The sequence below is a fragment of the Delphinapterus leucas genome, chromosome 13, assembly GCF_059928025.1.
Source record: "Delphinapterus leucas isolate spDelLeu-1000000601 "Yukka" chromosome 13, BTC_Dleu_Yukka2, whole genome shotgun sequence".
Classification (NCBI taxonomy): domain Eukaryota; kingdom Metazoa; phylum Chordata; class Mammalia; order Artiodactyla; family Monodontidae; genus Delphinapterus; species Delphinapterus leucas.
The window spans coordinates 64,635,965-64,648,422 of record NC_143141.1 but is presented as its reverse complement, the minus strand read 5'-3'; the positions used below and the strand labels follow the sequence as shown (position 1 = coordinate 64,648,422).

At 38.9% G+C, this 12,458-nt stretch overlaps 1 long non-coding RNA gene across 3 annotated transcripts in view; it reads left to right on the top strand.

Annotated features, from left to right (window-relative positions):
• Positions 1 to 845: 845 nt before the first annotated feature.
• Positions 846 to 12,458, top strand: part of LOC149747776 (uncharacterized) — a 234,720-nt gene continuing 223,107 nt past the window's right edge. For all 3 annotated transcript variants that reach the window (XR_016395469.1, XR_016395468.1, XR_016395467.1), the window contains exon 1: positions 846 to 11,780. This is a non-coding gene — a long non-coding RNA (uncharacterized LOC149747776). The remainder of the gene's footprint in view (positions 11,781 to 12,458) is intronic.

Below are 12,458 nucleotides of genomic sequence, written 5' to 3'. Positions count from 1 at the left end.
GCTGTCACTGTTTGCAGATGACATGATACTATACATAGAGAATCCTAAAGATGCTACCAGAAAAGTACTAGAGCTAATCAACAAATTTGGTAAAGTAGCAGGATACAAAATTAATGCACAGAAATCTCTGGCATTCCTCTACACTAAAGATGGAAAATCTGAAAGTGAAATCAAGAAAACACTCCCATTTACCACTGCAACAAAAAGAATAAAATATCTAGGAATAAACCTACCTAAGGAGACAAAAGACCTGTATGCAGAAAATTATAAGAAACTGATGAAAGAAATTAAAGATGATACAAATAGATGGAGAGATATACCATGTTCTTGGATTGGAAGAATCAACATTGTGAAAGTGACACTACTACCCAAAGCAATCTACAGATTCAATGCAATCCCTATCAAACTACTGCTGGTATTTTTCACAGAACTAGAACAAAAAATTTCACAATTTGTATGGAAACACAAAAGACCCCGAATAGCCAAAGCAATCTTGAGAACGAAAAACGGAGCTGGAGGAATCAGGCTCCCTGACTTCAGACTATACTACAAAGCTACAGTAATCAAGACAGTATGGTACTGGCACAAAAACAGAAAGATAGATCAATGGAACAGGATAGAAAGCCCAGAGATAAACCCATGCACATATGGTCACCTTATCTTTGATAAAGGAGGCAGGAATGTACAGTGGAGAAAGGACAGCCTCTTCAATAAGTGGTGCTGGGAGAACTGGACAGCTACATGTAAAAGTATGAGATTAGATCACTCCCTAACACCATACACAAAAATAAGCTCAAAATGGATTAAAGACCTAAATGTAAGGCCAGAAACTATCAAACTCTTAAAGGAAAACATAGGCAGAACACTCTATGACATACATCACAGCAGGATCCTTTTTGACCCACCTCCTAGAGGAATGGAAATAAGAACAAAAATAAACAAATGGGACCTAATGAATCTTCAAAGCTTTTGCACAGCAAAGGAAACCATAAACAAGACCAAAAGACAACCCTCAGAATGGGAGAAAATATTTGCAAATGAAGCAACTGACAAAGGATTAATCTCCAAAATTTATAAGCAGCTCATGCAGCTCAATAACAAAAAACCAAACAACCCAATCCAAAAATGGGCAGAAGACCTAAATAGACATTTCTCCAAAGAAGATATACAGACTGCCAACAAGCACATGAAAGAATGCTCAACATCATTAATCATTAGAGAAATGCAAATCAAAACTACAATGAGATATCATCTCACACCAGTCAGAATGGCCATCATCAAAAAATCTAGAAACAATAAATGCTGGAGAGGGTGTGGAGAAAAGGGAACCCTCTTGCACTGCTGGTGAGAATGTGAATTGGTTCAGCCACTATGGAGAACAGTATGGATGTTGCTTAAAAAACTACAAATAGAACTACCATATGACTCAGCAATCCCACTACTGGGCATATACCCTGAGAAAACTATAATTCAAAAAGAGTCATGTACCACAATGTTCATTGCAGCTCTATTTACAATAGCCCGGAAATGGAAGCAACCTAAGTGTCCATCATTGGATGAATGGATAAAGAAGAAATGGCACATATATACAATGGAATATTACTCAGCCATAAAAAGAAACGAAATTGAGCTATTTGTAATGAGGTGGATAGACCTAGAGTCTGTCATACAGAGTGAAGTAAGTCAGAAAGAGAAAGACAAATACCGTATGCTAACACATATATATGGAATTTAAGAAAAATAATGTCATGAAGAACCTAGGGGTAAGACAGGAATAAAGACACAGACCTACTGGAGAGCGGACTTGAGGATATGGGGAGGGGGAAGGGTGAGATGTGACAAAGCGAGAGAGAGGCATGGACATATATATACTAACAAAGGTAAGGTAGATAGCTAATGGGAAGCAGTCGCATAGAACAGGGAGATCAGCTGGATGCTTTGTGACCGCCTGGAGGGGTGGGATAGGGAGGGTGGGAGGGAGGGAGACGCAAGCGGGAAGAGATATGGGAACATATATATAACTGATTCACTTTGTTATGAAGCAGAAACTAACACACCATTGTAAAGCAATTATACTCCAATAAAGATGTTAAAAAAAATGTAAAAGAATACTAAGGGGGGAAATGTTTCCTATGGAGTTTTTAATGACATGAATTTCTTTTACAATATACACATATATGAAGAAAATATATAAAAATAACAATGCTTAATTTTAAGTAGCATATAAATGAATTTTTAAATGCTTTTTGTTGATTTCGTATATATTTTAAGGTTTCAAATGACTGACTTTATCTAGATTCTCCAGTTCTCCTTCCCTTCTCACTTAAATGCACTCCAACCATGCTTTTGCCCATTTAAAACTTCATGAAACCACTTTTTCAAAGAAAACTATGGTGAAATACAAATAACAATATTTACCATCTTAACCATTTTTAAGTGCACAGTTCAGCAGCATTAAGTATATTCACATTGTTGGGACTTCCCTGGTGGTGCAGAAGTTAAGAATCCGCCTGCCAATGCAGGGGACACGGGTTTGATCCCTGGTCTGGGAAGCTCCCATGTGCTGTGGAGCAAAAAAAAAAAAAAAAAAAAAATGAAGATAAAGTAAAATAAAATAAAGTAAGATAAAATATAATAAAGTTATTAAAATAAAAAATAATTATTAAGAAAAAAGTTTAAAAAACAAACAAAAAAAACGGACGGATAGAACCCTAGGACAAATGGTGGAAGCAAAGCTATACAGACAAAATCTCACACAGAAGCATATACATACACACTCACAAAAAGGAAAAGGGGAAACAAATCATAAATCTTGTTCTCAAAGTCCACCTCCTCAATTTGGGGTGATTCATTGTCTACTCATGTATTCCACAGATGCAGGGTACATCAAGTCGATTGTGGAGCTTTAATCCGCTGTTTCTGAGGCTGCTGGGAGAGATTTCCCTTTCTCTTCTTTGTTCTCACAGCTCCCAGGGGCTCAGCTTTGGATTTGGCCGCTCCTCTGCGTGTAGGTCGCCGGAAGGCGTGTGTTCTTCGCTCAGACAGGACGGGCTTAAAGGAGCCGCTGATTCGGGGGCTCTGGCTCACTCAGGTCGGGGGGGAGGGAGGGGCACGGAGTGCGTGGGAAGCCTGCAGCAGAGGCCGGCGTGACGTTGCACGAGGCTGAGGCGCGCCGTGCGTTCTCCTGGGGGAGTTGTCCCTGGATCCCGGGACCCTGGCAGTGGCGGGCTGCACAGGCTCCCCGGAAGGGGGGTGTGGATAGTGAACTGTGCGCGCACACAGGCTTCTTGGTGGCGGCAGCAGCAGCCTTAGCGTCTCATGCCCGTCTCTGGGGTCTGTGCTTTTAGCCGCGGCTCCCGCCCGCCTCTGGAGCTCCTTTAAGCAGCGCTCTTAATCCTCTCTACTCGCGCACCAGGAAACAAAGAGGGAAGAAAAAGTCTCTTGCCTCTTCGGCAGGTCCAGACTTTTCCCCGGACTCCCTCCCGGCTAGCCGTGGCGCACTAACCCCCTGCAGGCTGTGTTCACGCTGCCAACCCCGGGCCTCTCCCTGCGCTCCGACCGAAGCCCGAGCCTCAGCTCCCAACCCCGCCCGCCCCGGCGGGTGAGCAGACAAGCCTCTCGAGCTGGTGAGTGCTGGTCGGCACCGATCCTCTGTGCGGGAATCTCTCCGCTTTTCCCTCTGCACCCCTGTTGCTGTGCTCTCCTCCGTGGCGGCTCCGAAGCTTTCCCGCTCCGCCACTCGCAGTCTCCGCCCGCAAAGTGGCTTCCTAGTGTGTGGAACCTTTTCCTCCTTCATAGCTCCCTCCCACTGGTGCAGGTCCCGTCCCTATCCTTTTGTCTCTGTTTATTCTTTTTTCTTTTGCCCTACCCAGGTACGTGGGGGGTTTCTTGCCTTTTGGGAGGTCTGAGGTCTTATGCCAGCGTTCAGTAGGTGTTCTGTAGGAGTTGTTCCACGTGTAGATGTATTTCTGGTGTATCTGTGGGGAGGAAGGTGATCTCCGCGTCTTACTCTTCCGCCATTTTCCCGGAAGCTCTCAGCATAATGTTTTTGAGGTTCATCCATGTTGTAGTGTGTGTCAGTAGTTCTTTACTTTTTACTGGTGGATAAAATTCCATTATATGGATATGTTACATTTTGTTTATACATTTGTGACTCCAGTATTTTCAACAAAATCTCACCAATATTTGTTATTGTCTTTTTTTTTGGATTATAGCTATTACAGTGGGTTTGTACAGGTATATTCTGGTTTTAATTTTCATTTCTCTAATGACTAACAATATTGATTATCTTTTCATGTGCTTTTTAGCAATTTGTATATTTCCTTTAACAAAATGTCCACTGAAATCTTTTCCCCATTTAAAAATTGGGGAAATTGAGCAGTTTGTCTTATTATTGAGTTCTACGAATTCTCTACATATCCTAGACCCAAATCCTTTACCAGATATACAATTTGCAAATATTTCGCCTCCTAATTTGTGGCTTTATTAATAAAGTTTTTTTAATGAGCAAATGTTTATAACTTTTAAATGCTGAGAAACTTTATTCATATAAATAAATAGAAGAGTGGATCAAGTATTGTTATATGCAAGTCACTCAATTTCTTGAACTCTTCCCAATATATAGGCTATTATTTTTCCTCCTCTTTCACTGATGGTTTGGCTATGGAATCTCAGAAAACTTGGGCTCTTACCTATAACTAAGAATGTAAAGGCCTTACACAGAAAATGTTGAAGTGTATAAAAATCTTCAATATATACTATTTTCAGATTGCATATCAACATAAGACTTAGGATTCAAGTCCCCTGTCTTTATCTAGATGCTATGCAAAAGCTACCCTTTTCTTATGCATAAACGTGTGGAAATGGTCCACTTTCATTTCCAGGACTTTGGTCCTTTTATCTACTTCAACCAATAATATTAAAATATTTTAGATATTATTAAAAATATTTTGAATTTTTTAGCAACTGACAGCTTGATTAGGTTCTCTTTTATCTTCTTAAATAACAGTTTTATTGAGATATGGTGCACATACTACAAATTCATCCTTTTAAAGTGTACAGTTCAGTGGTATTTATAGAGTTGTGTAACCATCACCACTATACAAATTAAGAACGTTTTCATCAGCACAAAAGGAAATCCCATACCCATCAGGATCATTTCCCATTCCCTCCTTCTCTAGTCCTTGACAAACACAAATCTATTTTTTGACTTTACGGACTTGCCTATTCTGGACATTTCCTATAAATGGAATCATACAATATGTGGCTTTTCATGACTAGCTCCTTTTCATGACTAGCTCCTTACTATAATGTTTTCAATGTTCATTCATGTTGTAGCATGTATCAGTACTTTATTCCTTTTTATGACTAAATAATATTCCATTGTATGAATATTAAATTTTTTGTTTATCCATTCATCAACTGATGGACATTTCAGTTGTTTCTACTTTTTGTCTATTATTAATAATGCTGTTATGAAAATTTGGAAATAAGACTTTGTGTGGACGTAAGTTTTGAGTTCTGCTGGGTACCTATTTTTAATTTTTTGAGGAACTGCCATACTGTTTTCCATAGTGGCTGCACCAATTTATATTCCTACCAACAAGAAAAGGGTTCCTTTTTCTCTGCCTACTTGCCAGCATTAATTTTCTCTTGCCTTTTAGATAATAGCCATTTTATCTTCAAGGCTGCCTAATCTTTTTTTTTTTGACTTTATCATAATTTCAGAATTGTTTATTTCATCAACCATATTTAACATAATTTATATTTTATATTTGATAATTATAATACTTATGTTAATTGTAGGTGTGAATCAGTGGTTTGTTTTTCTATCAACTCTCATTTTCATTGGCTTGTTTTCTTGGTTTTATTTTTTGGTGATTTGTATGTATGAACTTGTATTCCTGAGAACTTTTATCTGTGAAAATTCTTTGAGGACTGGATTATGTTGCATTCCTTCAGAGAGGATTGGTACTTGGTTCTTTTATGTCACTTGTGGCACTACCAATATGGGACAACTTTAAACTAAATTTTTAACTTGGGAGTTTTTTGGTCACATGCATATTATAAATTCAAGTCCTAGACCTAACTTGGAATCAGTTTATGGATATGAATTCTCAGAGAATATGCCTTTTCCCTCTAGATCCATTACTAAGAGTCAAGGTTCTTTATGGTCTATCTCTGTGAGTTTTTGCTGTTTTTCTCTGAGGGTACCATCCTATGGGTGTCCAGCCTTTATTAGGAGTCCTTCATCTGGCATCTTATCTTCCTCAGGACATAAGCCTTGTTGCTTATAGCTCATTGAAACTTACGTTCTAGGTTACCAGAAATCAGTAGATCCTTGGGCGCAGCTGTTTGCTTCAATGTTTAGTTATCTTGCTGAATTTGTGCATTTTTTTTTTAACAGCTTTGACCATGAAGGATTTCCATTACTTTCTTGCCAACTCAGCTGCTAGGCATTTAAAGAAGTGCTTTGTGAAGATATACAGATTGCTAACAAACACATGAGAGGATGCTCAACATCACTAATCATTAGAGAAATGCAAATCAAAACTACAATGTGGTATCACCTCACACTGGTCAGAATGGCCATCATCAAAAAAACTACAAACAATAAATGCTGGAGATGGTGTGGAGAAAAGGGAACCCTCTTGCACTGTTGGCGGGAATGTAAATTGATACAGCCACTATGGAGAACAGTATGGAGGTTCCTTTAAAAGTTAAAAAAAACGAAAAAGCTAAAAATAGAACTACCATATGACCCAGCAATCCCACTACTGGGCATACACCCAGAGAAAACCATAATTCAAAAAGAGTCATGTACCAAAATGTTCATTGCAGCACTATTTACAATAGCCAGGACATGGAAGCAACCTAAGTGTTCATCGGCAGATGAATGGATAAAGAAGATGTGGCACATATATACAATGGAATATTACTCAGCCATAAAAAGAAATGAAATTGAGTTATTTGTAGTGAGGTGGATGGACCTAGAGTCTGTCATACAGAGTGAAGTAAGTCAGAAAGAGAAAAACAAATACTGTATGCTAACATATATATGCAATCTAAAAAAAAAAATGGTTCTGATGAACTTAGGAGCAGGGCAGGAATAAAGACACAGATGTAGAGAATGGACTTAAGGACATGGGGAAGGGGAAGGGGAAGCTGGGACGAAGTGAGAGAGTGGCATGGACATATATACACTACCAAATGTAAAATAGATAGCTAGTGGGAAGCAGCCGAATAGCACAGGGAGATCAGCTCGGTACTCTGTGACCACCTAGAGGGGTGGGATAGGGAGGGTGGGAGGGAGACGCAAGAGGGAGGGGTTATGGGGATATAAGTATACGTATAGCTGATTCACTTTGTTATACAGGAGAAACTAACACAACGTTGTAAAGCAACTGTACTCCAATAAAGATGTTAAAAAAAAGTGCTTTGTATATTTTTTTCAGCATTAGTAAGTGTCTTTTATTAGGAGAAATTTTCATTATACTTAGTCAGCTATGTTGCCAGAAAGAGAAGTTTTGAAGGGTTTCTTTGAATTTTTTTTAAATTAATTTTTATTGGAGAATAGTTGATTTAAAACATGCCAGTTTCTGCTGTACAGCAAAGTGAATCAGTTATACATATATATATTCACTCTTTTTTAGATTCTATTCCTATATAGGTCATTACAGAGTATTGAGTAGAGTTCCCTGTGCTATACAGAAGGTACTTTTGATTAATTAATTATTTTTTATGCAGCAGGTTCTTATTAGTTATCTATTTTATACATATAAGTGTATATATGTTAATCCCAATCTCCCAATGCACCCACCACCATCACCTCCTCCCCTTCCCCTGCCACTTTCCTCCTTTTGTCTATACGTTTGCTCTCTACATCTGTGTCTCTATTTCTGCTTTGCAAACCAGTTCATCTGTGCCATTTTTCTAGATTCCACACATATGCGTTAATATATGATATTCGTTTTTCTCTTTCTGACTTACTTCACTCTGTATGACAGTCTCTGGGTCCATCCATGTCTCTACAAATGACCCAATTTTATTCCTTTTTATGGCTGAATAATATTCCATTGTATATATGTGCCACATCTTCTTTATCCATTCATCTGTTGATGGACACTTAGGTTGCTTCCATGTCCTGGCTATTGTAAATAGAGCTGCAGTGAACATTGTGGTACATGACTCTTTTTGAATTATGGTTTTCTCAGGGTATATGCCCGGTAGTGGGATTGCTGGGTCATATGGTAATTCTATTTTTAGTTTTTTAAGGAACCTCCATACTGTTCTCTATAGGGGCTGTGTCAATTTACATTCCACCAACAGTGCAAGAAGGTTCCCTTTTCTCCATACCCTCTCTAGCATTTATTGTTTGTAGATTTTCTGATGATGCCCATTCTAACTGGTGTGAGGTGATACCTCATTGTAATTTTGATTTGCATTTCTCTAATAATTAGTGATGTTGAGCAGCTTTTCATGTGCCTCTTGCCCACCCATATGTCTTCTTTGGAGTAATGTCTATTTAGGTCTTCTGCCCATTTTTGGATTGGGTGGTTTGATTTTTTAATATTGAGCTGCATGCGCTGTTTATATATGATGGAGATTAATCCTTTGTCCATTGATTCATTTGCAAATATTTTCTCCCATTCTGAGGGTTGTCTTTTCATCTTGTTTATAGTTTCCTTTGCTGTGCAAAAGCTTTTAAGTTTCATTAGGTCCCATTTGTTTATTTTTGCTTTTATTTCCATTACTCTAGGAGGTGGGTCAAAAGAGATCTTGCTGTGATTTATGTCAAAGAATGTTCTTCCTATGTTTTCCTTGAAGAGTTTTAGAGTGTCTGGTCTTACATTTAGGTCTTTAATCCATTTTGAGTTTATTTTTATGTATGGTGTTAGGGAGTGTTCTAATTTCATTCTTTTACATGTAGCTGTCCAGTTTTCCCAGCACCACTTACTGAAGAGACTGTCTTTTCTCCATTGTATATCCTTGCCTCCTGTGTCATAGATTAGTTGACTGTAGGTGTGTGGGTTTATGTCTGGGCTTTCTATCCTGTTCCATTGATCTGTATTTCTGTTTTTGTGCCAGTACCATATTGTCTTGATTACTGTAGCTTTGTAGTATAGTCTGAAGTCAGGGAGTCTGATTCCTCCAACTCCGTTTTTTCCCCTCAAGACTGTTTTTGGCTATTCGGGGTCTTTTGTGTCTCCATACAAATTTTAAGATTTTTTGTTCTAGTTCTGTAAAAAATGCCATTGGTAATTTGATAGGGATTGCATTGACTCTGTAGATTGCTTAGGGTAGTATAGTCATTTTCACAATGTTGATTCTTCCAATCCAAGAACATGGTGTATCTCTCCAACTCTTTGTGTCATTTTTGATTTCTTTCATCAATGTCTTATAGTTTTCTGAGTACAGGTCTTTCACCTCCTTAGGTAGGTTTATTCCTAGGTATTTTATTCTTTTTGTTGCAATGGTGAATGGGATTGTTTCCTTAATTTCTCCTTCTGATCTTTCATTGTTAGTGTATAGGAATGCAAGGGATTTCTGTGCATTAATTTTGTATCCTGCAACTTTATCAAATTCATTGATTAGCTTCAGTAGTTTTCTGGTAGCATCATAAGGATTATGTATGTATAGTATCATGTCATCTGCAAACAGTGACAGTTTTACTTTTTCTTTTCTGATTTGGATTCCTTTTATCTCTTTTTCTTCTCTGATTGCTGTGGCTTGGACTTCCAAAACAGTGTTGAATAATAGTGGCAAGAGTGGACATCCTTGTCTTGTTCCTGATCTTAGAGGAAATGCTTTCAGTTTTTCACCATGGAGAATGATGTTTGCTATGGGTTTGTTGTATATGGCCTTTATTATGTTGAGGTAGGTTCCCTCTATGCCCACTTTCTGGAGAGTTTTTATCATAAATGGGTGTTGAATTTTGTCAAAACTTTTTCTGCATCTATTGAGATGATCATATGGTTTTTATTCTTCAGTTTTTAATATGGTGTATCACACTGATTGATTTACATATATTGAAGACTCCTTGCATCCCTGGGGTAAATCCCACTTGATCATGGTGTATGATCCTTTTAATGTGTTGTTGGATTCTGTTTGCTAGTATTTTGTTGAGGATTTTTACATCTATATTCATCAGTGATATTGGTCTGTAATTTTCTTTTTTTGTAGTATCTTTGTCTGGTTTTGATTTCCATTTGCACAGAATATCTTTTTCCATCACCTCACTTTCAGTCTGTATGTGTCCCTAGGTCTGAAGTGGGTCTCTTGTAGACAGCATATATATGGATCTTGTTTTTGTATCCATTCAGCAAGCCTGTGTGTTTTGGTTGGAGCATTTAATCCATTCACATTTAAGGCCATTTTCGATATGTATGTTCCTATTACCATTTTCTTAATTGTTTTGGGTTAGTTTTGTAGGTCCTTTTCTTCTCTTGCGTTTCCCACTTAGAGAAGTTCCTTTAGCATTTGTTGTAGAGCTGGTTTAGTGGTGCTGAATTCTCTTAGCTTTTGCTTGTCTGTAAAGCTTTCGATTTCTCCGTCGAATCTGAATGTGATCCTTGCCAGGTATAGTAATCTTGGTTGTAGCTTCTTCCCTTTCATCACTTTAAATATACCATGCCACTCCCTTCTGGCTTGCAGAGTTTCTGCTGAGAGATCAGCTTTTAACCTTATATGTTATGTTGTCTTGTATGTTATTTGTCGTTTTTCCCCTTGTTACTTTTAATAATTTTTCTTTGTCTTTAATTTTTGTCAGTTTGATTACTATGTGTCTCAGTGTGTTTCTCCTTAGGTTTATCCTGCCTGGGTCTCTCCGCTCTTCCTGGACTTGGGTGGCTATTTCCTTTCCCATGTTAGGGAAGTTTTTTACTATAATCTCTTCAGATATTTTCCTGGGTCCTTTCTCTCTCTCTTATCCTTCTGGGAACCCTATAATGTGAATGTTGGTGTGTTTAATGTTGTCCCAGAGGTCTCTTAGGCAGTCTTAATTTCTTTTCATTATTTTTTCTTTATTCTGTTCTGCAGCAGTGAATTCTATCATTCTCTCTTCCAGGTCACTTATCCGTTCTTCTGCCCCAGTTATTGTGCTATTGATTCCTTCTAGTGTAGTTTCATTTCAGTTATTGTATTGTTCATCTCTGTTTGTTTGTTCTTTAATTCTTCTAGGTCTTTGTTAAACATTTCTTGCATCTTCTCCATCTTTGCTTCCATTCTTTTTCTGAGGTCCTGGATCATCTTCACTATCATTATTCTGAATTCTTTTTCTGGAAGGTTGCCTATCTCCACTTCATTTAGTTGTTTTTCTGGGGTTTTATCTTGTTCCTTCATCTGGTATATAGCCCTCTGCCTTTTCATCTTGTCTATCTTTCTGTGAATGTGGTTTTGGTTCCACAGGCTGCAGGATTGTACTTCTTGTTTCTGCTGTCTGCCCTCTGGTGGATGAGGCTATCTAAGAGGCTTGTGCAAGCTTCCTGATGGGAGGGAAGAGCTAATGGTGGGTGGAGCTGGGTGTTGCTCTGGCAGGCAGAGCTCAGTAAAACTTTAATCTGCTTGTCTGCTGACGGGTGGGGCAAAGTTACAACTCTGTTGGTTGTTTGGCCTGAGGCGACCCACCACGGAGCCCACAGGCTCCTTGGTGGGGCTAATGGTGGACTCGGGGAGGGCTACTGCCAAGGAGTACTTCCCAGAAGCTCTGCTGCCAGTGTGCTTGCCCCCGTGGTGAGCGACAGCCACCCCAGACTCTGCAGGAGACCCTCCAACACTAGCAGGTAGGTCTGGTTCAGTCTCCTGTGGAGTCACTGTTCCTTCCCACTGGGTCCTGATGTGCCCACTACTTTGTGTGTGCCCTCTAAGAGTGGAGTCAAAGGAGAAAGTCCTGCAGTCAAATCCTGTGAGTCTTCAAAGTCTGATTCTCTGGGAATTCCTCCTCCTGTTGCTGGAACCCCAGGGTGGGAAGCCTGGCATGGGGCTCAGAACGTTCACTCTGGTGGGTGGACTTCCGTGGTATAATTGTTCTCCAGTTTGAGTCACCCACCCAGCAGTTATGGGTTTTAATTTTATTGTGATTTCACCCCTCCTACCGTCTCATTGCGGCTTCTCCTTTGTCTTTGGATGTGGGGTATCATCTTCTTTGGTGAGTTCAAGTGTCTTCCTGTCGATGATTGTTCAGCAGTTAGTTGTGATTCCGGTGCTCTTGCAAGAGGGAGTGAGCGCACATCCTTCTACTCTGCCATCTTGAACCAATCTCCCTGGGTTTCTTTGAATTTTTAACATACAGAGCAATGTGAATTTGATGTTAAATGTGAATTTCTTTGGAATTTTCCTTTTTTAAGCCTTAAATTTGTAAAGAGATTTCATTTGAGGATTTAAATTTCTTTCTAGGAACATGATGGTAAGCAGGCTTAAATTTGTACATAGGGTGTTTATTTATTTATTTATTTTTTTGC